This window comes from Anomalospiza imberbis, chromosome 8 (genome assembly GCF_031753505.1).
Source record: "Anomalospiza imberbis isolate Cuckoo-Finch-1a 21T00152 chromosome 8, ASM3175350v1, whole genome shotgun sequence".
Lineage (NCBI taxonomy): Eukaryota > Metazoa > Chordata > Aves > Passeriformes > Viduidae > Anomalospiza > Anomalospiza imberbis.
This window is the reverse complement of record NC_089688.1, coordinates 657829-683921: the sequence shown is the minus strand read 5'-3', so window position 1 is coordinate 683921 and position 26093 is coordinate 657829. Positions and strand designations below refer to the sequence as shown.

The following is a 26093-nucleotide window of genomic DNA, read 5'->3' as shown; positions in this document are numbered from 1 at the left end:
AAGAGATTCTTTGAGATATGTGTATCCAGACCAGTTCATCCACTTTCTAAACTGACAATTTCTCATACTTGGCAAAACATCCCAGCTCCAGATCACTCAAATCTAAGATTCGAGACTTTATCTCCAACCTCTTGGGGACACTGACCATGGCACAACAACAGATGTGGAAGAGCAGAAGATCTACAAAATTGAATTCTCAGCAAGAACATCCCTTAATCAAATTTTACACACGAGCAAGCCAAGTCAAAAAGCTGAAAATACGAACACAGGATACTTCATCAACATCCTTCACCACCTGTTTGAGTTCTTTAGGACTTCTTACCCACGCTCCAGCCCCAGCAGGCTCTGTCTCATCAGGGCACTGTTATAGTGCATTGTTTACCATACACTTGGTCTCCAGGTGTTCCACAGAGAATAGGTGTCTGCTAGATCTACCAGCTCAAGGTATTCAGATGACTTAATATATATCCAGGTGCCTTGCTAGGATTTCTAATGTACTTGGTTACAACTGCAGGTGAGTAACTACCCGTAAAAACTGTGACAATTTACTTAAATAGAGAGTGTTTTGTGCCTTGATGTATTCCTGTCACTAGCTCAGTTTCTGCTAATGGGAACTTGCCCTCAGGTTGTTCAAAGGCAGGTTGTTTATGTTGTATTTTGACCGAGGCAGATAAAAAAAAGGAAACAGGGATTTTTAAAGTAAGTACTTTTTTTATCTAGTGAGCATCACAGAAGATAGACTTCTGAATATTGCTTGAGCACATGCATTATGCAACAGCACACCTGATGGTTTTTGTTAGTTCCCCTGTGTTTTCTCTCCTAACAAAAAAAAAAAAAAAAGAGAGAGACAGTGGAAAGGGTCATATTCAGTGTGACCTTCAGTACAAACCCCCAACACAGTTACCAAAAATCAGGCCTTTGTCTTTAGTTCTAACTATCAGCAACTGCTATGACAGAGTTACCACATCTCCAGTGCTTCTCAGAACAAACTGCACAATCTCTGTACACACCCATGCTTTCAATCTCAGCTAGCAGATATTTGTTTGAAATTTGTGAGTTCTGGTTTTTCCAATAAGGCCTTGTATCCAGCAGCATTTGTATTTCATTATATGTTTATGGCATTTACTAGTGATACTGTGCAAGTAGGCCTCTCAAAAACAGTGACATCTAAATTAAGACAGAAAGTAATAATTACTAAGGTTAAAAAAGAAGGAAATAAATCAAGACAATTAATATTGCTTATATTGCTTTTGCCACTTTACAGAAGCAGAAATGGCTAAAGCAATAGAATGGCCTTATGAAGTCATCTGGCTGGAAGTATTGGGTCCATGTGTTTGAGATCTGTATTACACCAGAGCAGTGAAATGCTGCAGCAGCAGCCTGGGAGTTAGCATTCACCTGCTCATTTGTGAATCATTAAACTGAACTTCTGAAACATCCTCAATTAGACATACCTGTCCCTTGGAGCCACTTACAGATTCAGAGAGAATTAGTTATGATTATGAGGAGCACAGGGAAGAAAGCAGGGAAGAACACTCTGAGTTGAAACAAAGGAATGAGTCAACACTGAGGAAAAAAAAAAAATATTGGAATTAACAACTTAAAGAAGAAAAATTACTTAATGTGAAAAAATTGTAAGCACCTCAAGAAGAGAAGAAAGTAACCCTGGTGTCAATTAACAGAGTTGTCCCAACAATGATCAACACTGAGTCTGGAAATACTGTTTCAGAATGAGGAATATCCTCCAGGATACTGAACTAATCAAAGGGCAAATCAAAGGGCACTGTATTAGACTCAGCCATGCTGCACTTAGATCTTTAACTCAATGACTAATGTTAACACAGCTTTGAAATATAAAATCTGCCCTAACAAAACCCAATATACTCAAGCCAATGTAGCACTGCCTCACTCCTCAAGATCTCTTTAACTACTATTACCTCTCAGTTGTTGTTCTTAAGGAGAAGCATTTTCCATTTCAGCTAAATTTTCATACCATCTTGATCTTTCTCATAGCAGAAGTACCTTACAGTATAGAAAAATATTAGAGAACTGCAGAAAGAGTTCTCTGGCAAGTTCTTTTCTCTTATAAACATCACACTATTGTCTGGTTTAATCTTTTGTTAGCATTCTTTATGTAGGATTTTTTAACATGCTGCATTTGAGTCGAGGCCTTGTCAGAGGAGGAACATTTTATCAGATCAAAGGAATTCTCTCCCTTCTGCTAAAAATTACACTGCTAAATTTAGATTATGCTATAGCAAGAAAGAGGTATCTTAGAGCTGAAATTCTGAAGTGACTAACTACTCACATTGTTTTATTCACTTATTGTGGCACAAAATTTTCTAATGAAATTCAACTTAGAGAAAAATGAGAAATATCACAAAAATTTACACCAGAAAAAAGTCCCTGACTACACTGGATCTAAATATTTTTTGTGCCTATTAGTGTACCTAGCACAGGTTCTACTAAGTATTGATACAACATTGCCTTTAAAGTTTGTGGTTTTGGGTTATGTCTAGACGTTAAAACAGAAAACCCCTTCTAAAATAGGAGCTCAAATAAGTACTTTTAGGACTTTGAAGGAAAATTTTATTGTCTAACATTGTATTTGTTCTAATTTTTGTTCCTCTCTGTCAACATCCATTCCCTGAATATTCCTCTTTGTAGAATTTGTCCCTTCTCCGTGCTTTATCAGCCTCCCTTGCTGTGTGTATAATTTCTGCACTGTAAATTATGTGATTCTTCAAGGATCAGAGTATTTTTAAGGTTTTTCATTCCTAATCCATCTTCCTATCCCTTCACTTTTCTAGGCCTGTACCTACTATCTAGTATACTTGCTCTTTGCTGATTATAGAACCATGCAATTCTAAATTAACCTACCTTACAAACTCAGCACTTTTCAGATTCACTTTGCTCAATATAAATTTTAATAACTTTAATAAATATGCTACTTTTTGGTAATGATCCTTTAAGGTTTCCAAACCCACTTTCTATTCATGTGGATTTTACACTGCAATCAAAAACTACCAAATATTCATTTCATTTTCTACAGCCAGATGGAGTTGCTTCCCATGTACTTATTTAATGAATTTCACTCTTAATTATAATAGTTTGCCAATGGTGATCAATAAACATTTTGGATATTTACAGAGTAAGTATGACGAAGAACAACCACAGACTAAAAGAACAGAGTGGGAGAAAAATCTATAAGATTTTGTTTAGTTAGCAATGGTGTCACAATCTTCACAGAACATGAATATTTCTAGTACCTAGTAATTTACTCCTCCTCACCCCTCCCATTCACTGTCTTGGTCTCGTAAGCAAAGATCACTTCAGGTAAAATCACAAAGAAAGTTTTCAAAAAATTTTTAGACCAGAGATGTGTATGGGTTTGGGGAGGAGCTCAGAAACCAAATCAAGGTTAAAAACAAATGTAAACCCTACATTTGTGGTAATAAACCTCTCAATTCAAAAGGCTCCAGATGTAGCATGCAATCAAAAATTTGCCTGGCATCCAGATTTCACGTTCTGTAATATTTCCTTTTTTATGGAACAATCAAAATTCAGGAGGAACAATGAGGCAGGGAGTGCAACAGGTGCCTGGATAAACAGGATGAAAAGTGCAAGCATCCAGGAGCCTTGATATGCTCAGGGAGGAACTCGGTGGGGGCACACAGTGGGAGTGCACTGCACCGGCTGAGGGGACAGGGCAGCACCACACATGTCCTGTGCCACTGCCACACCTGGGACAGCCCCACTGCCACAGCTGGGACTGACTCCACTGACACATCTGTGACTGTCCCACTGCCACACCTGGGACAGCCCCACTGCCACAGCTGGGACTGACTCCACTGACACATCTGTGACTGTCCCACTGCCACACCTGGGACTGCCCCACTGCCACACCTGGGACTGCCCCACTGCCACACCTGGGACTAACTCCACTGACACACCTGGGACTGTCCCTGCTCACACATCTGGGACTGACTCCACTGACACATCTGTGACTGTCCCACTGCCACACCTGGGACTGCCCCACTGCCACACCTGGGACTGACTCCACTGACACACCTGGGACTGTCCCTGCTCACACATCTGGGACTGACTCCACTGACACATCTGGGACTGACTCCACTGACACACCTGGGACTGTCCCACTGCCACACCTGGGACAGCCCCACTGCCACAGCTGGGATTGCCCCACTGCCACACCTGGGACTGCCCCACTGCCACACCTGGGACTGTCCCACTGCCACACCTGGGACTGTCCCACTGACACACCTGGGACTGTCCCACTGACACATCTGGGACTGACCCACTGCCACATCTGGGACTGTCCCTGCTGACACATCTGGGACTGTCCCACTGCCACATCGGGGATTGCCCCACTGCCACATCTGGGACTGTCCCACTGCCACACCTGGGACTGTCCCACTGACACATCTGGGACTGACCCACTGCCACATCTGGGACTGTCCCACTGACACATCTGGTACTGTCCCGCTGACACATCTGGGACTGACCCTGCTCACACATCTGGGACTGTCCCTGCTCACACATCTGGGACTGTCCCTGCTGACCACTTCCACAGATCCTGACCCAGCCCAAGCACACAGCCAGCACAGCAACCGTTGCTCTGGCCAGCACTGCAAACACGGGTAAACTCCCCAGTGGGACGAGGACAAGAGAAGTCCTTACTGCAGCTGTCGAAGAACTTTGCATGGGTTTAAAACTGCTGCTGTCAGTAAGTGGTCCAGTCCCCAATTCCTGTTTGCTTAAGTGCCTTGTATAAATGATCTGTCGTTTTAGTACAATTTTTTATCTAATGACTGAAGCCCCTGGACAAATGTTTTGCCTCTGAGTGTGACAGAAAACTGCAGGATTGGACACCACAAATAAATGTAATACCTACAAACATTCGGAACTGAGAATTTTCTGCACAGGCAGTGCTCATGGCACAGGGCATATAACGAGTAGGTCTGGTTTTATCCTTGCAGAAGAAACCCACAAAACCATTGAAATTTCAGAGGAATTATGCAATAAGAAATTTTATATTCTAATAAACAATAGGCTAATTCATAGAGGAATAGTTATTTCATTTCTTCAGCCACTTAAAATAGTACATGTGGAGGTTTTTTCTCATGAGCAGCTCAGGAAACCTGAGCTTTTAACAACATGGAGGCTCAATACTCCTAAAGTTATCACTCACAATTTAGAATCATGTCCTTATGCTCAATTAGTAATCTGCAATTCCTAAATAAAGATAAGCAATTTAATCCTGTATGACATTCCCAGATTTTCATATCCATTCTGACTGATACTTCTTGTAAATGCTTTGTCCACAATTTCTGAACTGTATCTCCTTTAACCTGGCTTTTTATTTGTTTCATACGAAAATAAATCATCAGTGTAATTAGCTATCTAGTATCACAATGACATTAAAATCACTAAAGAAATGACAGACTCTGGGAAAGCAGAAGAAAAGAAAAAACACACTCTACATTTTCACTCTCTTCTCAACATTTACATGAAACATCACTTTGAAAATGAGCTGCCACTCCCAGACATGAAACTTGTGAGTTCATTAAGTGTGGCATAATTGTTAATTCCTTCAATGCAGCTGGTTGCCTGAAGCCTATTTCTTTGCAAAAAATGCAAGAAAATGATCACATTAATTTCAAGAAATCAGCAGAGTATTAGACACAGTTGTATTTTTGTACACGAATTTCAGTCATGTCCAACAAGATGAAAGAAACAGATCTTTTGAGAAAAAAGGGATTAAAGAGGTAACTTATAAATAATCAATAATATAATTAAGTCACAAAGCAAACTACTTAGAAAAAAATAATTCCACAGCTAAAGCTCTTCCTTCTCAAGCCCTTTACGTGGTTCTGCGCCGCTCACACCAGGCTCGGGTTCCACTCCAAGTGTCCCAGTGAGCGCGAAGAGCGGAGCAGTGCTGGAGGAACCTTCCCTGCCCACAGCTGGGGCCATGGCACTGCAGCTGTGGGGGACACCTGGGAGCTCACCACCACAGAGTGGCAAAAGGAAGCTGAAACCTGCTTCAGCTCAAGGGACACAGATCTGATTTCCAAAGCACTGGTTCTAGCAAGGGATTTCATTCTTCACAGCACATAAACCTTCAACCAAGCACTTAATTATTTCTTCCATTAAAACTCAGTGTACTGAAATTCAATCCATGTGGAGTACAATGTAAGTAGTTTTTAATCACTATTGTAAATAATAAAATTTACTAGCTATTTCAACACACATTTTTAATCCAAATAATTCTAATCACCACTGTAATAATCTAAAATTGAAACAACTGCATCAGCAGTTCAATCATCCCACTCTCTTCTGAGATAAGCCTAAGTGTCTGTGGCAACTTAAAGCTGTAAATCTGAGCTGTCACTACGATAGCTGCTGGCCTTGACACCTCAAATATTCAGTGGCACTTGCTATGCATTATCCCTTCATAGCTGCAGGTGAGGGAGTCAGGAATGGACAGCATTCATTACTCTAATCCCTAACTAGATTTGTTTCTTCAACAACAGCTATTTCATTTAGCATTGGCACCACAATCATCTCTCATTTCAGAAAAGTAACTTGCATAAGTTTTATAAATCAGAACATGAAGTGAAAGAACAACTTTTTGAAAATGCCATGCCCACTCAGAAATCAGGAAATGTTAACACAGGGTGTACAAAGCAGATTTGAAGGAGACTGTTCCTGGTAAATGACCAGACATGAACAGTAATTACCACTGTAGTTATTTGGGCCATATTCCTGCCTCTCGGCTAAATTTAAAGAGGCAGCTATAAAGGTCTGAGAGTGTCACACTCATTGAAAACCAACCTAATTCTAATAAGCATTATTAGGGGTAGGTAGTAACAAAGGAGGTACCTGTTCCAGTCTCAATTTGCAAGTATCATTTTGCAAACAAGTAAAAAAAAAAAAGCCATCCCCTTCCTTTTTCATGCATTTGAAAGCTATAATTATTTAGCCCTTCTAAAGTTCCTCCTAAAGTCACTTTAATTTCTCCAACTGTTATCTCTAATTTCAGAAACTTGAATGTAATTTAATTATCATTAATAGTATTTTCAAATTAACATAATTCCTTTCCAATCCTAAGTAATGAGACACAGCTGTTTCCTCCTAAGTCATCCATAATGGGGTCTGAAGTGTTCTTCAGGCCTTTCTTCCCTATCAGTATTAAAGGGGACATTGGCATCTCTCTTCCTCAGTGCTGCAGTATCTCAAAACCCTATTACAAGTAAAATTCTTAGAACTGGGTTTTACCTTGCCAACCCCCAAAATTAGGTCCGTGATACCAAACAAGCATTGTAAATTTTCAGGATAATATCATAACATAAAATAGAAGAACAGTAATGTCTTTCCCACTTTCCACATAAAATTCACTTTCTCCAATCCATCCAAATAAATGATTTTATAATGGTCTATGACTTTTTTGTTTTATCCGAATATACCCCAAATCCACACTCTAAATGACTGTGGGTTTCCCAAGATCTTTCTTGGCAGTACCCCATCCTCAGGACAGCTTTCCCTTCTTCCAGTAAATTCAAAAAACCTCATCAAAGTCAGATTAACATTCCCAGACTATCGCACAGTTTAAATACTAGTCTTGTTTTGCTTTGCTTTCTGAAGTATTTTTTTCCTTAGATACCTTTTACCTCTATGACTAAAGTAACCTCTTCGATTCGTTTTTCACAAGAAGAATGTTAGCTTCTCAACTAGTATGTAACATTATACAGCATTCTTCCTGAATTTATTGCAGAAACAAAACCAGCAAGACTTGCTGGGTATGTTTAGGGTATTTTCTGGACTGTACAAATCTTGAGTAGTCACAATTTGAGTGATGCTTCCCAGGAGCTCAATGTCTAACTACACCATGGCACTCCATAAGCAGGTAAGATGACTCAGATCCGAGGCTCCCTTTGAAAAGCACAATCCAGAGTACCTTCAATGATATTATCATGACACAATCCATGTGAAAGCTTCCAGAAAGATCTGACAGTGGATAATGAAAAACCCTCACTGACTGTGTGGAATTTGTTTGGCTCTTGTTTTTGGTGTTGTTTTTATTGGAGTTTGTTTGTTTATTGTTATGGTGGTGAGTTGGCTTTATTTTAGAGTTTTAAGCCTTTTCCTGGAATTATTTTAAACACACTCCAAGTGACTCACTCACAGAATGTGTTTAAATTTCTCAACCAGCTCCCAAAGTCTGCCCTTTGCAGAGTTCATACATCCTGTGATCATAACAGGCCCTCATTTCACATTTGTTCACATTTGTACCAGTTTTGGAATAAGGCACTTTTGCAGTAAGACAAATTAATTTCATGTCATTATTTTACATACCACCTAGGAAGTGATGATAATGTTTTAGAACCCAATTCAAGTCTATTTTCATTAAGATGAATGCTCTATATTCAAAAATACAGTCAAGAGAATCCAGTTGAGAACTCCAAAATAACTGTGCAAAAGGCAAAATACTGTATTTCTAACTCAAACATAAGAAATAATGCAAAAAAATAAATATGCTATGATCCATCAGAATTATCTGTAGTGATTACCAGGAAATAAAACAAATACTAAGTAATAGGATCAGGACTCAATGATCCTTGTGGTTCCCTTCCAACTCAGCATATTTTGGGATTCTGTGTTTCTGTAAACTAAAAGCTGCAGTTTTCTCCTTCACAACACACAGTATCTTACATATTAAAAATAAATGGCAATATTGGAAATTTAAAAGTCTAATCTATTTAAACTGGCAGATAAAGACAAGAAACTAATCCTTACAGGAGGAAATTTCCATAAAACTCACTGGGAAACTTTAAAAACATTTTTTAAATGACACCTGGGCCGAAGGGAAAAGAAAAGCAGTAAATCTTACTCCAAAGATGAAGGCATGAAGGAAGAAATTCTTAATTAGGTATCTAAGTTCCTTCTGCAGTTCTGATTTTGTGCAGCACTGCAGAGGGAGAAAGCATGTCTGACAGAGCTGTGTGAGCTCCAGGTTTCTGTGATTACAGCCCGGGAGAGAACTGTGGCTGGCTCAGAACTCCCAGCTGACTAACACTCCTCTGGAGGCCCCTCCCGTAGCACAGCACTGGAAGCTACGGATATGGTGGTGAAGAACCCTTCAGAAGAGTCCACTGTTGGGCTGCTCCTATTCCCATTACCTTGAGGAGCATTAACATTTTTCTAAAGAGCATCAGCACAGCTGAGGTCAAGCACTTTCAAAACCCCAGCTTTACGGGGTGCTTTTGGCACATTTTCGAAAGCACGGCTTCTGTTTGCCATACGCCTTCAGAGATAAAACACTCCAGTTTACACTTCATGATGGCCCTCCACTGGCACAGAGTAGAATCCAGAACTGTTTTCAGCACAGTAGCAGTCTACTTATACTTTGATAATTCCTCTTCAAAGATTTTCTTTTACAAAGCATGTCACAAACATAGACAGCCAGTACTTGTTTCTCGAGCTGAGTAACTGTGAGCTGAAGTAAATCCCCCAGCAGAATGTCACTACAAGTTATTATGTTGTAGGTGCTTTATTTTTTGAGAGCTGCGCTTGACTGAAACAGAGCTGAGAGCAATCATGGATTCATATATTATAGTGCAGTCTGAAAGCCTCTTTGGGGCACGTGAGAACTTGAAAAAACCTCTGGTTGCTCTGACCTACATTCTGATTCAAGGGCTCCAGGCAGTAACCAGGAAGCAGAAAATTTGGGGGGAATATAGCACGCACAAAGTAGTCCTTCCTTCAGCATTGCACTACTGTGCAGGCATTCACAATTTGCACACAGTCAAGACTACTTATGTAAGTCATAAATAATTCCCAGTTGAAGCGTTACCTGTGCCAAGCAGTCTTGGAACTGTGGCAATATTGCTTCCTAGAAGGATATACCCTGTAAATACTCACTTCACTACTTACTTTTCTTTTTTTAAAAAGATTTTTCAAATTAGAGCATAATAGTTGGTCTTTATGCTCACACAGTTACTCTGGCATAATTCTTTCTTCCGTTTGTATTTTACTGAAACTAATAAAATTATGGAAAATAAACCAAACTCTGCCAGACGGATCCAACCATGTTTTTGTCCATTTGAAATCTGTATTCCTCAAGGATGCAGAACTAGAGCACCAGGGTGCAAGGGAATGGACTAGTGTCTATGTGTAAGGTACTCCACTCTCAGAAGTGGAAGTAGACTTACCTAGACTTTGATATTTGTGTAAGAGATTTTTTGCACATAATGATTGGATGAGGTCCACAAGATTTAACATAAAGTTCCGCTGAAAAAGGAAATTTCCCAACCCCATTATTACAGTTCTTATCAATATTCTTAACCCTGTCCATGACTGCTGTGATGTCCCCCTGCCTCTGGCTGCTATCTCACTGCTATGCTGTTCTGTAGAGCACATTGCTTACCTGGACAGCTGAGTCTTTTTTTGTTCAATGTTATCCTTTGGCTATTTTGCACCTTCTGCTCATCAGCTATGCCACAGTTTGATTTGTCTGCCTTTGTGCTGCACTCCCCTATGAGCACACCTCAGGGGACTGCTCTGCAGCACCTGGGCAGGTTTCTCTCTCCATTTGCTCTCATTTCCTTTGACATGAATAGCCCTGGTTACCACAGGCCAACTTACCAAATCATAAGCTGTTTTTCAGGCCTAAGGAAAGTTAGGTGCTGTACAACAAACTCACCATGACCGTACCTACATCTGGCTTTATGCACTTATTCTAAAATTAAGTGTCTACAATACTTGAACTGCAAAATGCAATATATGCTCCCACACTTCAGTAACAAAATATACAGCAGCCTATAAAGAGAATTCTACTAATTAATAAGCATGCATTGGAATGAAAAACAAAGCTCAATTTGCATTTACTAGCTACTAACTTCTGAAAATTTCAGCACAGCAAGCAAACCAAATTTCTCTCTCTTGTTGAAGAGATTTGCATATATATTGTTTTCTGGAAGTCCACTTTTTTGCAATTAAATTTCCAGCATAAACTGGATAACTGGTATGTTCATAGAGCACAGACACATATTCTGCTGTGTTTTCTTCATCCACTCAACCCAGTTGGAAAAGTGGTTGTCAAATGCACACAGTTATCACAACTAGACGTTGATGGATTGATATGCATCACATATAATGCCTCCTTAATTTTTACCACCTCCATAAAATGTTCCAGGCTCCTGTGTTCATTTGAGGACCATTATCCAAAATGATTTATACCTCATCCTCTGCATGAAAGGTTTATTTCATTCATTCATTAACAAAGGTAGCAATTGTATTGTGTTGTCACCATTAATGAAACTGTTTTCTTGACTTCCAGGTCAGTACCTGCATACAATACTTGCTTCCAAATTCAAGTTGTGTAAAAAAAAAATATTTTATACTATTTTGTTAATTCCAGGCTTATTTGGAGAGGTTTAAACACTGGGAATGGAGTGTACTAGTACCTAAGCAGAGTGCACTTTCCTTGCTTTGAAATAACTTCTGTCAGTCCTATGTAGGTCTTTACACCTGCAATCAACAGAATGAGAAACAGAAATCCTTGAAGCTCTCCCAAAGCTCAGACACTCCACATGTAGCAGATTTTTGAAGGTAACCGGACTGTACACATTCACTTGCACGTTCACATTTTTCTCTACTAAAATCCCTTTTTTACACTTCTGCTACTTCTTTGGAATGGATTTTGAGCCAGCTCAACAATCTATACCCCTTTTTTCCCAAAGGAAACACTCCATTATCGTTCCCCTGGCATAAGTTACGACAAATAAGAAACCTGTTGAAGGGTGGCCACAGCAGACGTTTTTTTTTTTCAGAGTCAGCACTCCCCTCCAAACCTGTGGAGAAGAGCAGACAGGTAATGGAGTTGCTTATGCTGCTGAATAATCTCACATGCACAACAGCAATTTTCAGCCCACCATTTATTTCACACTTTCTTGTCTTCAACAGAAATAAAAACATCCTGGTCACAGGACTCAAGCAGTAGATTAACATAGACAGGGTTTAATTTCAAGATTCAAAAAACCTTTTCTATGCCTAGCATACATAAGTCCCTCTGCTTGCTAGTAACTGGAAAACAATAAAGGTTCTCCTTTTAATAAAGAAAAAAATACCAACGAAACCCAAAACAAACCAAAACAAGAGCCCAACAGCAAGAGAAACACAAGACTGAACAAATAAGTATTAAGCTTCTCTTAAACCCTTTGGAGGAAACCTGAAAGGCAACAATTATTTTGACCTACACAGAGAGATATGTGCACAATTATATTTGATTTAGTTTCTACTATTTTCGATTTCTATTTAGTTTTCTGTTTTATTCTATTGATACCCAGGAAACTATTGCTTCAATGGCAGTGGCTCTGATTACCTGCTCTGCTCCTTTGCATCACAGGCCATCATCTGACATGGGAGAAAGGTCAGAATTCACTACTAAAATAGTACTTCTTTTGCAGACCACAGGAGCCATGTCTCCTGTGGCACTCAGGGATGTTATAAAAGTGAATGCACACATACCAAGAAAGTCATTCTTGCTTCAAGGCACTTCAGATCCTGCAGACTTCATGCACTGCTCAAGTCTTAATTCCTAGCAGCGACTGCAGCGTAGCTAAAGCAAAAGGCCCTTCTGTCAGAGATACCACACATGGAAGGGCTGTTCTGGGAGAACTGGCAGGGGGACAGAAATCCCCAGTTGCCAGAGACTGAGCCACCAAAGATACTTGTCACCACAGCTGCATCTAAACCAGGAGTCTGCTGCTGGCATGCAGTTTGTTCCCAATTCCTCAGGGATATTACTATGGGAACTTTTGTAGAGGGAATTCCTTATATCTGATGCATATTTCAGAAAGACAAAGTAGGAACAAAGCAAAGAAACTGACAAGAATGATAGGAAACCATATCAGCACATTGTGTCCCATTTACTGTGCTACTGGAGAATCCCAGTAGAGATGAGGCACTTCTTATAGACAGCAACCAGGCAAGATTTACACTGTGCTTCATGTTCTTAACTATTTAACTATTGAACATTTTTCCATTAAATAAAATATACTAAAGCTTTACCCAAGCTCAGTGACATAAGACAAATGTCTGCTAGTCAAAACATTTGCAAATGCTTCTGAAATACAATTAGATATACATCTTGATACAGCTCTAAATCCCACAGTTAAAAGTTAAGCAACAGAAATATATATGTTTGGCCCAAAAGCCCAATGCCCTACCCAAAATACACAAGACCTGCTGGCTTGCTGCCAGAGAGAATACAGTAAGCAATAGTGACACAGATTTGATTACCCTACAAAGAGAGCCAGATAACTAAATGGAGAAATTTGCATAAAGCTTAATATGTACACTGACTGCTTCTGCTTTCACACACACCACAAAACCTGTGTAGGCTGTAACACAGTCCCCAAGTTTTCACAAAACTATTTTAGTATAATGGTAGCTAGGAAAATTGACCCAATTATGGGGTAGTCCTTGTCTGAAAAAAAATGAATTGCAGCAGTGTTGCTGGAATCACCATTTGTCTCAGGGAAATGAAATGGTAGGAACAGACACAAAACACTTAGCATATGAGAAGCTGTACTCAATATTAATAATTTTGTCACTATTAATGATGGCAAAGAACAGTGCTCAGCCTCTCTTCCTCTCCACTGTATTTCTGTTTCAATATACTTATCAATATTAATTTCCCCAGCAGAGTTACTGTCATATCTAATGAGCAAACACATGCTATGTCTTTTTATGCCCTTGATTTTTCAGATTAATTAATTCAGATCACTAATAATATATTTTAAAGTCATCACAAATAAAAAGATGTGCTCTAAGACCACACAAAGTTAAAATAATGCACAAACTCACCTACCAGGTATATGTTCTTATTCCCTCCCACAAGAGTTTTCTAATTTTTCCTTTCAGATTTTCCTTTGAAAAGCCCATCAAAGACTAAACATTGAAGCTTCACAAGGTACTATTACAGTACTAGAAAGAATGCAAATACTATTTGCCCAGCTATTTCACTCTAAACACAGTATTTAATTCATGGTGATAAGTTGGTTCTGCAGACACGCATCCTAAAAATGTCATCTTCTCCAAGACATGTATGCTTTAGACCAGTCAAGCACATTGACAGTACCTTTGTAACAATAATTCCATACAGGAAAACTCATTTTTAAACTCAGGGGATGAATCACAGTTTCAAATTAATTTCAGATATCTCTTTTCTTCTCATAATTTCGATTTCATATTGGATCTCAATTGAAACACTCATGATTTCTGTAAGCCATCGCATCAGTCAACACATTTTAAGGAAGCTATTACCCCTCCAAGAAGTACAGTGCCTTTTGAAACACAGCAATCCTGGATTCACTGCTCATGTCAGTATTTGCAAATCCTGTGGCCTAGCAGTAGCAGACTTACAAAATGAAACAGCAGCACCCAGAACTTAATGTCCGTGTTAGATCCATTTGAGAGCACCTTTACTTAGATTAGCCCTTCTGTCCTCCCATGGTCTGACTGCTTCTTTGAGTGTGTGAGGTGTGCTTCTGGAGTACATCCTCAAGCTCAGTCTAATTCAAAAGGAACTCAGTTTATCTCTACAAACACTACGGGATGTGAGCCAAAGCACAGTAAGTGCTGATGATCTGCTTCAAAACACATTTCTGAATCACAGAAAAGCACTAAAGGAGATGTGGCCATTGAAGTCAATGGGACATTTTGCCATTCCTTTCAGTGAGATAAAACTTACTTGATCCTTCCCTCCCTTTGTGTTTTTTATCTCTGATCTTTCAATTTAGGTTTAGTAAGAGGTGAAGAGTAAAACAGAATTGATAAATACAATGGAAGAATAGTGTGTTAAATAAAAGGAAATTTGCTGGTGTGGTTATTCAGATTGCTTTCATTTACTCTGGCTTTTCTCATTTTCACAATCATGCATGTAGAACCAAACCAAAGGGGTAAAGCTGGTGATATTTCCATGGCTGTGCTTAGAAATTCACTATAGGATCATACTGCTGTGCCCAAGCGGATTATTTCTGGAGGCACTGGGGTTCTCCAGTGGCTGAACAGCGAGCTCACATTCAGTTAATTCCAGGCATTAAAGAAAATGCCTATGAGAGAAAAGGTAACATCTGTCAGCTCTTTAAGATCCTTTGGTCCCAAGTGCTTTCCTCAAAAACGCCTCCCCTCACTCTTGCTGATATGGAGGGGAAATAAAAGTAAGTGCAGGTGAGGTACCATCACAGGTACCACAGGGCCCTGAATCAATATAAAAATCTAGTCATCATAGAAGTTATGTTTAAAAACATCACACCCAGAAGTGAGAAGTTTTTTATTTTGTATTATACCTCTCCATAATCTCCTGTAGAAGAATTTCCTTTATAAATGATGTATTTTTCTTTTTCTTGAAACTGTTGAAGCCATTTATCTCGTGATTTATCATTTACATAGAAATGATGAGATGATTAGGCATACTTATTGTCCACCACAGAGACAACACACCAAATCCAAACATCTATTAGGAAGATGGTGTATATGACATCAAACTAAGACACTTAATAACCCTTAATACAGCCACACAGCAAGTGACAAAATGCTGAGCAGACTATAAACACAAACCCAGTCTTTGAGCCTAGTAGTTCCTTACACATCTTTTCCAAGAGTCAGATACCACCTCCCCCATATGAAGTCCTAGAACTGCTACCACTTCTTTAAAAGAGGAGGATGAATCCTGCATGTCTACCCTTTCCAAAAGCACATTCAGTACAAACTGCTCTCCCAGCCACTGTCAGGTATGGGAGCAAAAAGTGAAGTGAGCTGCCTTTTTTTTTGCCCTGGTCTTTAATAAAAATGTCATGACTTTACAATGTCTACATAGGCTTGTTGTCAGTTTTGCTCCTCGGGAAAAGGCATCTGCAGCCTTGAAAATTGGGAAGATTTTGTTTTGAAGATGTAAAAGATTTGTTTTCCAAGAAAGAGGAGCCTCTAACTGTGTAAAGACCATGCCTAACAATGCTGAAAGTGCCAGAACTCTGTAGTACTCACCCAGCCAAGACTGATCGCTGAGAATAGGTTACTGATGTTTACAAGAACATTTGAACAAACCTAATCCAGATTACACACTAGCTCTCAGCCAGCATGTGTTTCTGACAGCTTTTCCTAGACTGCCTGTGGCAGCTGAGAGTTTTTACATTTTCAACAAATGGGGAAGAGTTAGCAGCACTCCTAAGACTATCAAGAACTCTCACATCTCAAGACTTAAGACACTCATGATTTCAAGAGACCTTTGGAAGCACCATTTAACAGTCATAAGGTCTTAGGTTTTTTTGCCATTTCCAGCAGTGCAGATGTAGAAATGCCAACAGGATCTGGCACTTGCAGAACATCCCAGTGCTACCAGAACTGCTTGGGCAGCACCTCAGAGCTTCCTGCAGGTGGTGTGATGTGGGCCAGCCTACACAGTACCACCCAACACTGCCATTTTAATCCACGTGCCACCGTCCTGGAGCACACAGCTGATGTAACAAGACATCTGGAGTCACGTCTGCCTCTTATTTCTTATTTATCCACCAGGCCCAGAGGAGGGCCTTCCTTCTGCTCTGCTGCACGCCTCATAGGGCACACGGCAGAGCAGTCCTGAGGACAGAGTACTCGCAACCAGCCTGACTGAAGGTAAAGATCAACAGGAGGTACACAGGTCCTGTAATGCCTCTTGTGCATTCCTACTCAGTTTTGTTGGAAATGGCAGTGGATGGCAGGAGTATTAAAGCTGTACAGAGCTGCAAAACTGCAGCATATCATTGACAAACTGACCCTCTGAAAAGCAAGAAGAACAGTACACAGCAAACAACAGATTTATGTTTTGAGACCAAGGAAATGTCATCCTCCAATGAACAGCCTTCAAAACAAAACAAAAAAAAGGCACTACATATGAACTTCTGACACGTGAAAATTTTCAGCTGAAAACATAATGCTCCTAAATGGTTTTGTATTCATTACAGAACTTATTTAGATCTTCTCTTTCAGAAAATTGAGCAAACCACAACCAACATTTTGCAGAAAGCAACACCTAAATTCAGCAGAATCTGAGTCCAAACCGTTTAAAATATTGGAATGGAGGGCGCGTGGGCAGGACTGGGACAGCCACACATGATCCTCTGGAACACTGCAAGGAGCCAGGTTTTCCATTTCCTTGGGAGCTGCAAGGCCTGGATGCCAAGGCCAGCAGAGAAACCACAGCCGATGTTCAGGTTGTTTAATATATGAAGGGAATGACACAACTTTCAGCTGCTGGCTTGTGCTTCTCATTGTACCTAACAGAGGGCTGCCTACAGACTTAGTGCTGAAATGTAACTAAAATGTACTCTAACATTAATATGCTGTTATATCATTCTTTAAAGACCACTACATGGGTTAAATGCACTAACTGACCTTCCAGATTCAAAATATGTGGAGCTAGCAACACCTAGAATACAATTGTAAAGAATTCACAAATACCTGTACCTATTTATGCTCTTTAAGTATTAGCATAAAACTGACCAGTTATTCCAATATTACCTGTGGTAGCTATACGTTTTTTCTAACATAACTTTCCTGTTTGAAATTCTAACCTATCCCATTTGAAATTTTAACCTAAAAATGTCCCAAAGGATTTAGGATTTAAACAGCTTATGATATCTTTTAAGTGCCTCTTGCCCTTTCTGTATTTGCCACACCCTCAGGCTCCTGCCAGAGCTATAGGGTATTACATGTTGCTATAGGTAATGTACTGGACACATAACCAGTTGAGCTACAGAGCTCACAAGGATTCTTTCTGCACCTTAGGAGAACCAAGCAGAAAAATTCTACCATCTCTCTTACTATGTAGAGCATCCAATTACTGTGAAATGGTAAAATAAGATAAGATTTGACCAAATATAAATTATACAATGTTCTGATTTGAAACAAAATCAGTGATAGACTCCAAGTCAGAAATACAATTTATTAGGAAAAGTGAAAAAGAAAAAAAAAATCATGCAATAATACAAAAAAAACCCACTGACAGAGTCAGAAAACAACCTGACACCCTTTTTGGTCAGGGTGTTGGTAACTGTCCAAATTGGAATGGCTGCAGTCCTCCTGGAAATCCAGTGGAAAAGCCTAAGTTTGGTGTCCTAAAAACCCGGTTTATATCCAGTTTGGAATGCTTGGCTCCTCCCTCTGGGCGGAGCATCTCACAATGGGATGATATAGTCCTTATCAGTCATGCAGTGACATTCAATAGCCCATTGTCAGACATTCAATCAGCCCATTATCCGATGTCTCCTCGGAAGGAGAATTGGTTGTGAAAGAGTTAAGGAGAACTGCCCACTCAGCAGAGGACAACTGCCATACAGATGGCAAATGGAATACATCTTGCTTTTCAGTCTGGGACATACAACCACAAAGTAATGTAGAATTCTTAGTTGCTGATAATTTTTGAATACAGATGTCTGTAGAACAGCTAAAGGAAAAGACTGCAAAAGACTACCAAAATTTAATTATTTCAGCTGGGGAAAAAAAAAATCCTAAGTCACTGAATGAATAAGACAGTCAAAGAATATAAGACCTAAGGTGGTTCATCGCTCTGGGGAATGGTTTCCCCCCCACCCCAGAGACCCCTGTTAGTTTAATCCTTCCTTCCTTTCTGGACCCAGTTGGCTGGGAGCCAATTGTCCTTTCCTGAACAGAAGGGTAGAAAAGGCCATGCTCTCCCATTGTTTATTCTCTTTCCCTCTCTTTCCCTCTTCCTCCTATGGAATAAATGTCTTTGACAACATTGGGGGTTACAGCCTCTTTTGGAATCTTTTGCCTTAACCCTGTAATATTTCCCCCCAAAGCTCTCCCAGATCTGGGCTAGCCTTGTAACTCCAGAGGGCTGCGGGGGTAAGTATTAACACAAAACTACCCTGCCAACCTAGATCTACAAATCCCAAGAGCTGAGATTCTGGCCTCAGTGAAACTTTAGGGGCCAATATCTGCTGACCTGCAAGAGGACACTGTACCTCCTGTGACATACTGGAAACACTTCCACTCTGTTTGCAGTTCGGAATGCTAATGTACCACTCCTGCACGTGTACACGATGGGCTTTAGGAAATGCACTTGTAAGGATCTGTGGGGATGATGTACGGATGCCCCGTACGCTTGTTTCACTTTCCGCGGTAGCTTGGTAGGCACTTACTGCATTGTCCCTGGTCCTGAGCTCCTCTGCTAGCGGCTCATCCATCTCACTCCTGCTATGCTCAACATGGAGCACAGGTAATTACAGCAACAACTGTGTTAGCGTCAGGATCCACACACAATCAGAACTGATTTTATATGAAGGTGTTTTATTGAAGCGCGCGGAAGCCCGGGGGTGAGACCCCAGATCTGGGCTTCAAAGATACACCCGAATTGGTAGCTTATAACCCCTTCTATTCCACCCCTCCACCTTAATTATTAAACTTTTATTGTTCCATTCTAGTTCCCATTCCCACACAGGTGCAGTTTCACTTGATCTACTGAAGACTATGCTTGATTTACTGAAGACCATGCTTGATTTGGTTAGGACAATCACTGTAACAGGGCTATCATTCACTCCCAAGGCCTGGCTGTCCTGCAGGTCCAGGCCTGTTCCTTCTACCTGCCTGCTCTGGCCACCACCAACCCCCGATACAGTTTAGAAATCATTCCTATGATTTCAATTCTAAGCTACTAAATTTAACCCTTACTCTATCAACTGGAGTCATAAGGAAGACAGTAATGCTACATATGGACTCTTCATTATATTATCACATCCCATTTCTTTCTAATATTTCACAGCCATCAAGCACATAATAAAAATAAAGGAGAATGGGCCAGATCCCCACAAGGATTTAGAAAGGATTTAAGGGTTTCTCTGATCAAAAGCAGAAATTACTTGTCTCTTTCCCCTTTTCTCAAATCCAAAGAAGCAGCCTCATGCCTTCAGGATGCCTAAATTCAAATGTTGCCACTCCCTTTAAAGGCGTTGCCTGTGCAATAAAAGCTCCCAGGACAGTTCTGCTCTCCCCCAAGCTCGGAAGTGTCAACACCTGAGTGCTGAGCAGTTCCCACTGATTTTATGGATGACTGATAGAAATCTTGAGGGTTTATGCATTAGTAGACCCTGTAGCAAAGTACTGACCACTCCATTGTTTTTCTTTTCTAACAAGCTGAGAGGAATCCTGCACCGTCTCAGGCTTTTACCGCAGCAAAACACAACTTAAATAAACAGATGTTTTCCTTGTCTTCTGCAAAGTATGTAAGGACTTCTTCCTATTCCAAACAAGTTTTCAGGTTAATGGCTCAGGCTTCCCCTAGCAGGTACCTTTACATAATTTCCCGCAGAGAAAGGAAATGCAAATGTCTGTTTTCAGCCCTGCTGTGACTTACAAAGCTATATAAAAAGGAGTTCCATGCTAACTAATTCTACATCATCTGCATTGTTCTAATCTTTATAAAGTGTAAGGAAGGGAATTTTATTTACATATTTCTGTGCTAGAAGATTCTCAGACACATTTCTCTCTGTGTCCTGAACTACTGCTCTTCACAAGGAGGGTTAAACCCACCCCTGAGTCCCAGGCACTCCCTGAACGTCAGCTCCTGGCATTTTGTGATGCCCAAGCAGCTCTGTACTGAGCCTGCTCACCCTGTGCTGCTTTTGTTCAGCTCCTGAGTCCCTGGAGGTTCCCCTGTCCAGGGAATCGAGATGTGTACTGCAGATCCTGGCCTTTATATGGCAAGGACAAGGAGCCTCAAACACAGACACCACAGCACTCCAGACTTTTTCAGAGGCTTTCTCATTTCAGGAAAAAAATGCTGTGCTATGCTAAACCAGCATAGTATCCCACAGGTCATGAGATTTTCATGCTAACCACAGGACAAAACCATGGAAAAAATTCCTTAAGGACAAAAGGTAAAGCAAACACAAATGAAAGTTATGTAGAAGACAGACTAAATGATCTTACATATTTCCAACTCTGAACACAGATTTATAGTGCTCTTTAGGACAATTCAACCACATCACCAGAATAATATAATTCTATACCTGTAAGACAAATCAAGCCAAAACACAAGTAAATCTTATTTCAGTTGTAATTTATTGCTAGTTCTTTATATTATGGAGCCACTATGATCTGTCTTTAAATTTTATATCACATAAACTATTAGATAGTATTAAAAAATTAAGAAATAGCCAACTGCTAATGATCACTTTGGAATGCTTTAGCAAGTGCTAAAATCTCAAATTAGCAAACAACTGCTCCCTTTGTCTCATTACAGAAACAACCTTTGCTGTTCACAAAGTTTAGATGTTCATGTGGAATATAGGGACAAGGAAGAGGGTATAATTTCCAGGTATCCTCTACATAATGAAAAATAATTTTGTAATACTAAGTAAACAACCAAGCCACACATTAATAATGTGTTGAAGTGCCAAGAACTGTCAGTGTGCAAACAGTACAGTAGAAGTGAACAATGACAGCTTTGAGAATTCCTGGGATACTTCCTAAAGGATGTGAGAATGAATATTTTTAGTGTTCAGTGAATCATCACCTCTGATTACATGAGACGAATCACAAGACACATCTAAACAGACTGCATTACAATTTATAACTTACGCAGACTTTTTGTGATTGAAATTTTCAACACACTGAAAAGAAAACCTTTAAAACAAAGCAGCTCTGCAAAATCCCCAGATACAGGGAGTCTGTTTTGCTGCTGTGCCAAGTAGCTTGTCCTTCAGTACCAAAACCAGGAACAGCACAGAAACCAGATAGGAAAGGCAGGGTTTTTATCTAGTTCTGACTGCATGCTCATATGGTCTTCTTCTGGTTAACAATGGGAGGAGGCAGAAACAGAACCTACAGCAGATTGAAGCACTTGCACAAGTATAACTTGTACAAACACAACTTTGAAACCCCTTGATATGTATGAATTAATATTATTAGACATTTCTTACTCATCCTTTACTATTGCTTTATAGCTCTGAATCTCTCCTAGACGTCTAAACGAGAAATAAAGCCTTTAAAATGAAAGACACTGATGTCAGGAAAACAGTTCCAACGCCAGGGTCAGATCCTTAGCTGGAAGGAACTAACATCTCTTACCTTTGCTAGCATTACCTATGTATTTACATTTGCTGAGATGCTACTGTAGAACTCTCCCCTCATCCTTTCCTGCTGTGAAAATGCACAGTGCCTTCCTTGTGGCCAGACTGACAATTCACACCTTCTCCTTGCAGCCAGAAACCAGATCCAGGTTACTGGTAGCAGAAATAGCAGCTGGATTGAACAATTGGGCAAGCTGGCAGCAGAGGGTGTGAGATTCAGGTCTCCAAGAAAGAGTAAGGTGAATACAGGTGAAATGGGATGTACCAAAGTTCTGATATACACTCGACAGGAACCTTTAGCCCATGTTCTTTCCTCTTCTGTTCTGGACTTGGCATAAAGAAACCTAAATGTTCACTATGGGCATGAAGGATCTCCCTGGAAGGGCTCAGAGCTCGCTGAGTCTGGGGGGAGCCAAGTGGTCCCTGTTCCTGTCCCTCTGTGTAGCTGAGAGCTCTGGGCTCTGGACCCTGCTCACCTGCCGTGCCCTCACCTGCCTTCACTCACCTCCTCCTGTCCCCAGCTCCTGGGCCAGCCCTGGTTCTTTGTCCCACAGACCCAGCAACCCCAGCAGTGCCTGGAGCATGCTCAGCATTGTCCCTCCCTGGGCACTGCCTCCTCATCTCACCTTCCACTCCACACATTTTCCCCCAGTCCCTCTCCAGCTTCCTGGAGGAGCCAGACCCATCCTTTCTCCTGCTGGCATTAAAGATCTGGCCCATTATAACTGAACTGGCCCCTGGCACTTTTGACCCACTCTGTCACCCCTGGAGACAGCAGCGACGCAGTGCCAGGGGAACTGTTCCTGCCTCAGAGCAGAGTGACACCCACAGCCTGTCCTGTGGGCTGCAGAGCCACCACCAGCTGAACCCTGCTAAGATAAAACTTGAAATAGAAAAGCCTTAGTGTGAGCAGGGGGGTCACACACTTCCAGTGCCCATGGAGCAAACCATAACACAAGACCCCAACCCAAGCCAGCTCCTCAGCTCCAAACAGTTCCTCTGGGATTTGCTTCCATCTCCTCCTCCCTAAGGGACCCTGTTCCTCTCGGCTGGCTGCCCTCCCACACAGCACCCTTTATAAGAGATGCAAGAGCCCCTAAGTTGTCAGCCCTCACCCACTTCTGCTGTGCCCTGCTGCCGTGGTGGGACTCTTCTGGATCCCTCTGTTTCTCCTGGCAACACCATCAGCTCCTGCGACAGGGACAGCCTGATCACACCCTCTCTCTGCTCTGCTCTGCTGTATACTAACCACCAGGCTGAAAAACCAATTGCTGTGTCTCAGTAATTGCCTGCTAGTTACTCTCCAGCCTCAAGAGCCCACTATATTTTATGTTAATTAATTTCTTCCTATTACTATTACTTATACCTCCTCAAATCACTTCCTGTAATTTCTTCTATCAGTTTAATGATGATGTTTTAATAGATATTGCATTGGTGTGCCATAAAAGACCTCCAGAACACAGATATGTTTGCCAAGCTTCATCGCTTCTGCGTACATGCTGAACTGCTGCTCAGGCACACTTTCCTCTGAAGCCTAACTGGAGCTTTTCTCATGTAAGACATTCTTAAACAGGCCATTTGTGAATTAAAATGGTCAGTAGTAAACCTTTTAAGTTCCCACTTATAATAATTGCTTCTTGCTATTAGCCCAACTGAAATCAATACGATAATAACTAATTTAATTTGTACTGAAGTAGAAGCTGCCTTTCATTCACCTGTAATGAAAATATGGAGGGGAGGGGGAGGGCAGACACAGGGGGAGGAATTCTTTGAATAGATCACGTTTCTTTTCATGAAAATATCCCACCTCTGTTGTGACCACCAGGACCACGATCATGTAATGAAAGCCACTACATACTGCAGTCTCATTTGGCAGTCTTTACTGCAGCCTTTGCACAAAGAAAATGGTGTCCTAAAACTAATGGGAAGTTACCGGCCAAAACTGCCCCAGAGCCACACTCTGAGCTAGGTGGCAATGGCTCTCAAGGTCCTTCAAGGACATGCTGCGAAATGGAGCTTCAGAGCAGGACAGAAAAGTTCCTTTCCAGGTAACAAAGCTCTCATGAGCACAACAGTCCTGACATACATTTTCATGAGGAAACAACACTTTTGTTATAAATGAAAAATGATCCAGCCAAATAAAAAAAATAAAAAGAATTTATTTTAGCAATAGAGATCTAACTTAGCCAGCCACAAGGAAAAGGACAGTGCCAAGCCCGGGATCGGCGCTGGGTGCAAGACACAGAGATCAGCCTCAGCAGAGGTTTCACTCCATGCCCCCACACCACTATCCTGGTACAAGCGATTTTTATAGGGAAAATTTTGCCTGAAGCCAGGATTTCGGCATTCAGTCCTTTGTTTCATTCAAAGTCCCATAAGTTGATGAGATTTCCTTCTCGGAGACAAGGCAGAGAAATTCAAAGTCTGGTGTAGTGGAAACTCTTGATGAAATTTACGGGAACAGAGTATTCACATGTATCAGCCCGGGGGGATGATCCTGATGTCCATCTCGGGTCGTTCACGCGATGATCAGTGCCTGGGTGTCTCCATATCGCCTCAGATAAGGCCCATCTCCTGGCGAGCCACATCTCCTTGCTTGTAAATCAGGTTTCAACACACACTTAGTTTTGCCTGAAAAGGGGGGGGCTTCTAATGCCAAAAGGTACATCCTAACAACTATTTAATATTATATATATATAATGCAAGAAAATGGCACGAATTATACCTGTTACATATAACACTTTCAATAATGCCATAAAGGCCTTTGCCAAACTTAAGCTAAGTTTGATTTTTTGACTTTTGATTAAGTATAATCAAACAATTTTCATTCAAAGAACTGAAATGCTGATGAGGTTGCTACAGCCAGTGGAAATGTAGTTTGCAGTCTCCAAACACCATACGGTCTGTACAGCAGTTTCTTTACCACTTTGCTTGGTGTGGAAAATGTCCAGTTCTGAGAGGGGAAAAATTAACCACCAGATCACTTCCAGTTGGTAGCAGCTTGTTTTCAAGAAACCCATAGCAGAGCCCCCAGGATTAATTGCTTTGAGGCTTGCACATCAATCACTGGTAATATTTCTATTTCAAATAATATGAAACAGATAATCTACTTTTCTTAGCTTGGCACCACTTTGTCTTTCAGACTGAAATAATATTCTTGGAGTTATTTAAAGCACACATTTTGGGGACAACCACAAACAGTTGCTAGGGAAACAGTAAAGTAAGAAAATGGATTGCTATCATGAGGCTAATAAGTCACATCCACATTTATTTCCTTTCCTTTCTGTCCCCAAAGGAAAATTGTGCTCCTATGTAGAGTTATGGACATGTGCTTCTAATAAATTTAAGTCTCTCAGAACTGCTGGGAAGCATCTTTAGGTTTTAAGGCATTATGAGGTGTCAGAGAGAAGGTGTTGAAGAGAAGGTTTGGCTGTGAATCTGAACTGTGCTGTGACCCTGTACAGCAAAGAAAATTACAGCTTAACTTGCTGATGGCATATTTAAACTTACACCAACTGCACAAGAATGTTATGGAACAGTGCCAGGAACTGATTTTCAATGGAGTAGGGCAGTGAAGTGAGTAAAAAGTGATTTTGATTTTTGAAAAGTCCCACATTTCATGACCATTTTTTCCATTTATATCTATTCTTATTCATTATTGGGCACCCCAAATTAATCTGTAAACTTGTAGTATTACTAAGGAATTGGAATCAGCTCAGTAAAAATGTTGGAACTGCACAGAAACACCCAATCACCTGCTGTGTTAATATTTGCCTGTATTTCTGTATGAGAAACTAAAAATATTATGTATTATTTATTTTACTTTTTCAGTGCATTCATAGTTTTCAGTAACAAAGAGCAAGGGTTATGTAGCCTATGCCCTCGCCAGCTGTCTCACAATTTATTTAAGTCATTCTGACACATCTGTGTCTAATGTGT

At 40.6% G+C, this 26093-nt stretch overlaps 2 long non-coding RNA genes across 3 annotated transcripts in view; both read right to left on the bottom strand.

The window, feature by feature from the left end:
• Nucleotides 1-26093, bottom strand: part of LOC137477705 (uncharacterized) — a 499166-nt gene that overhangs the window by 203844 nt on the left and 269229 nt on the right. The gene's annotated exons all lie outside the window — the stretch shown is intronic.
• Nucleotides 1-26093, bottom strand: part of LOC137477698 (uncharacterized) — a 72109-nt gene that overhangs the window by 6553 nt on the left and 39463 nt on the right. The window contains exon 4 of one of the 2 annotated variants that reach the window (XR_011001144.1): nt 23053-23410. The exons of the other annotated variant lie outside the window; for it this stretch is intronic. This is a non-coding gene — a long non-coding RNA (uncharacterized lncRNA). Of the gene's footprint in view, nt 1-23052; nt 23411-26093 lie in introns of those variants that run through there. 2 annotated transcript variants of the gene reach the window in all.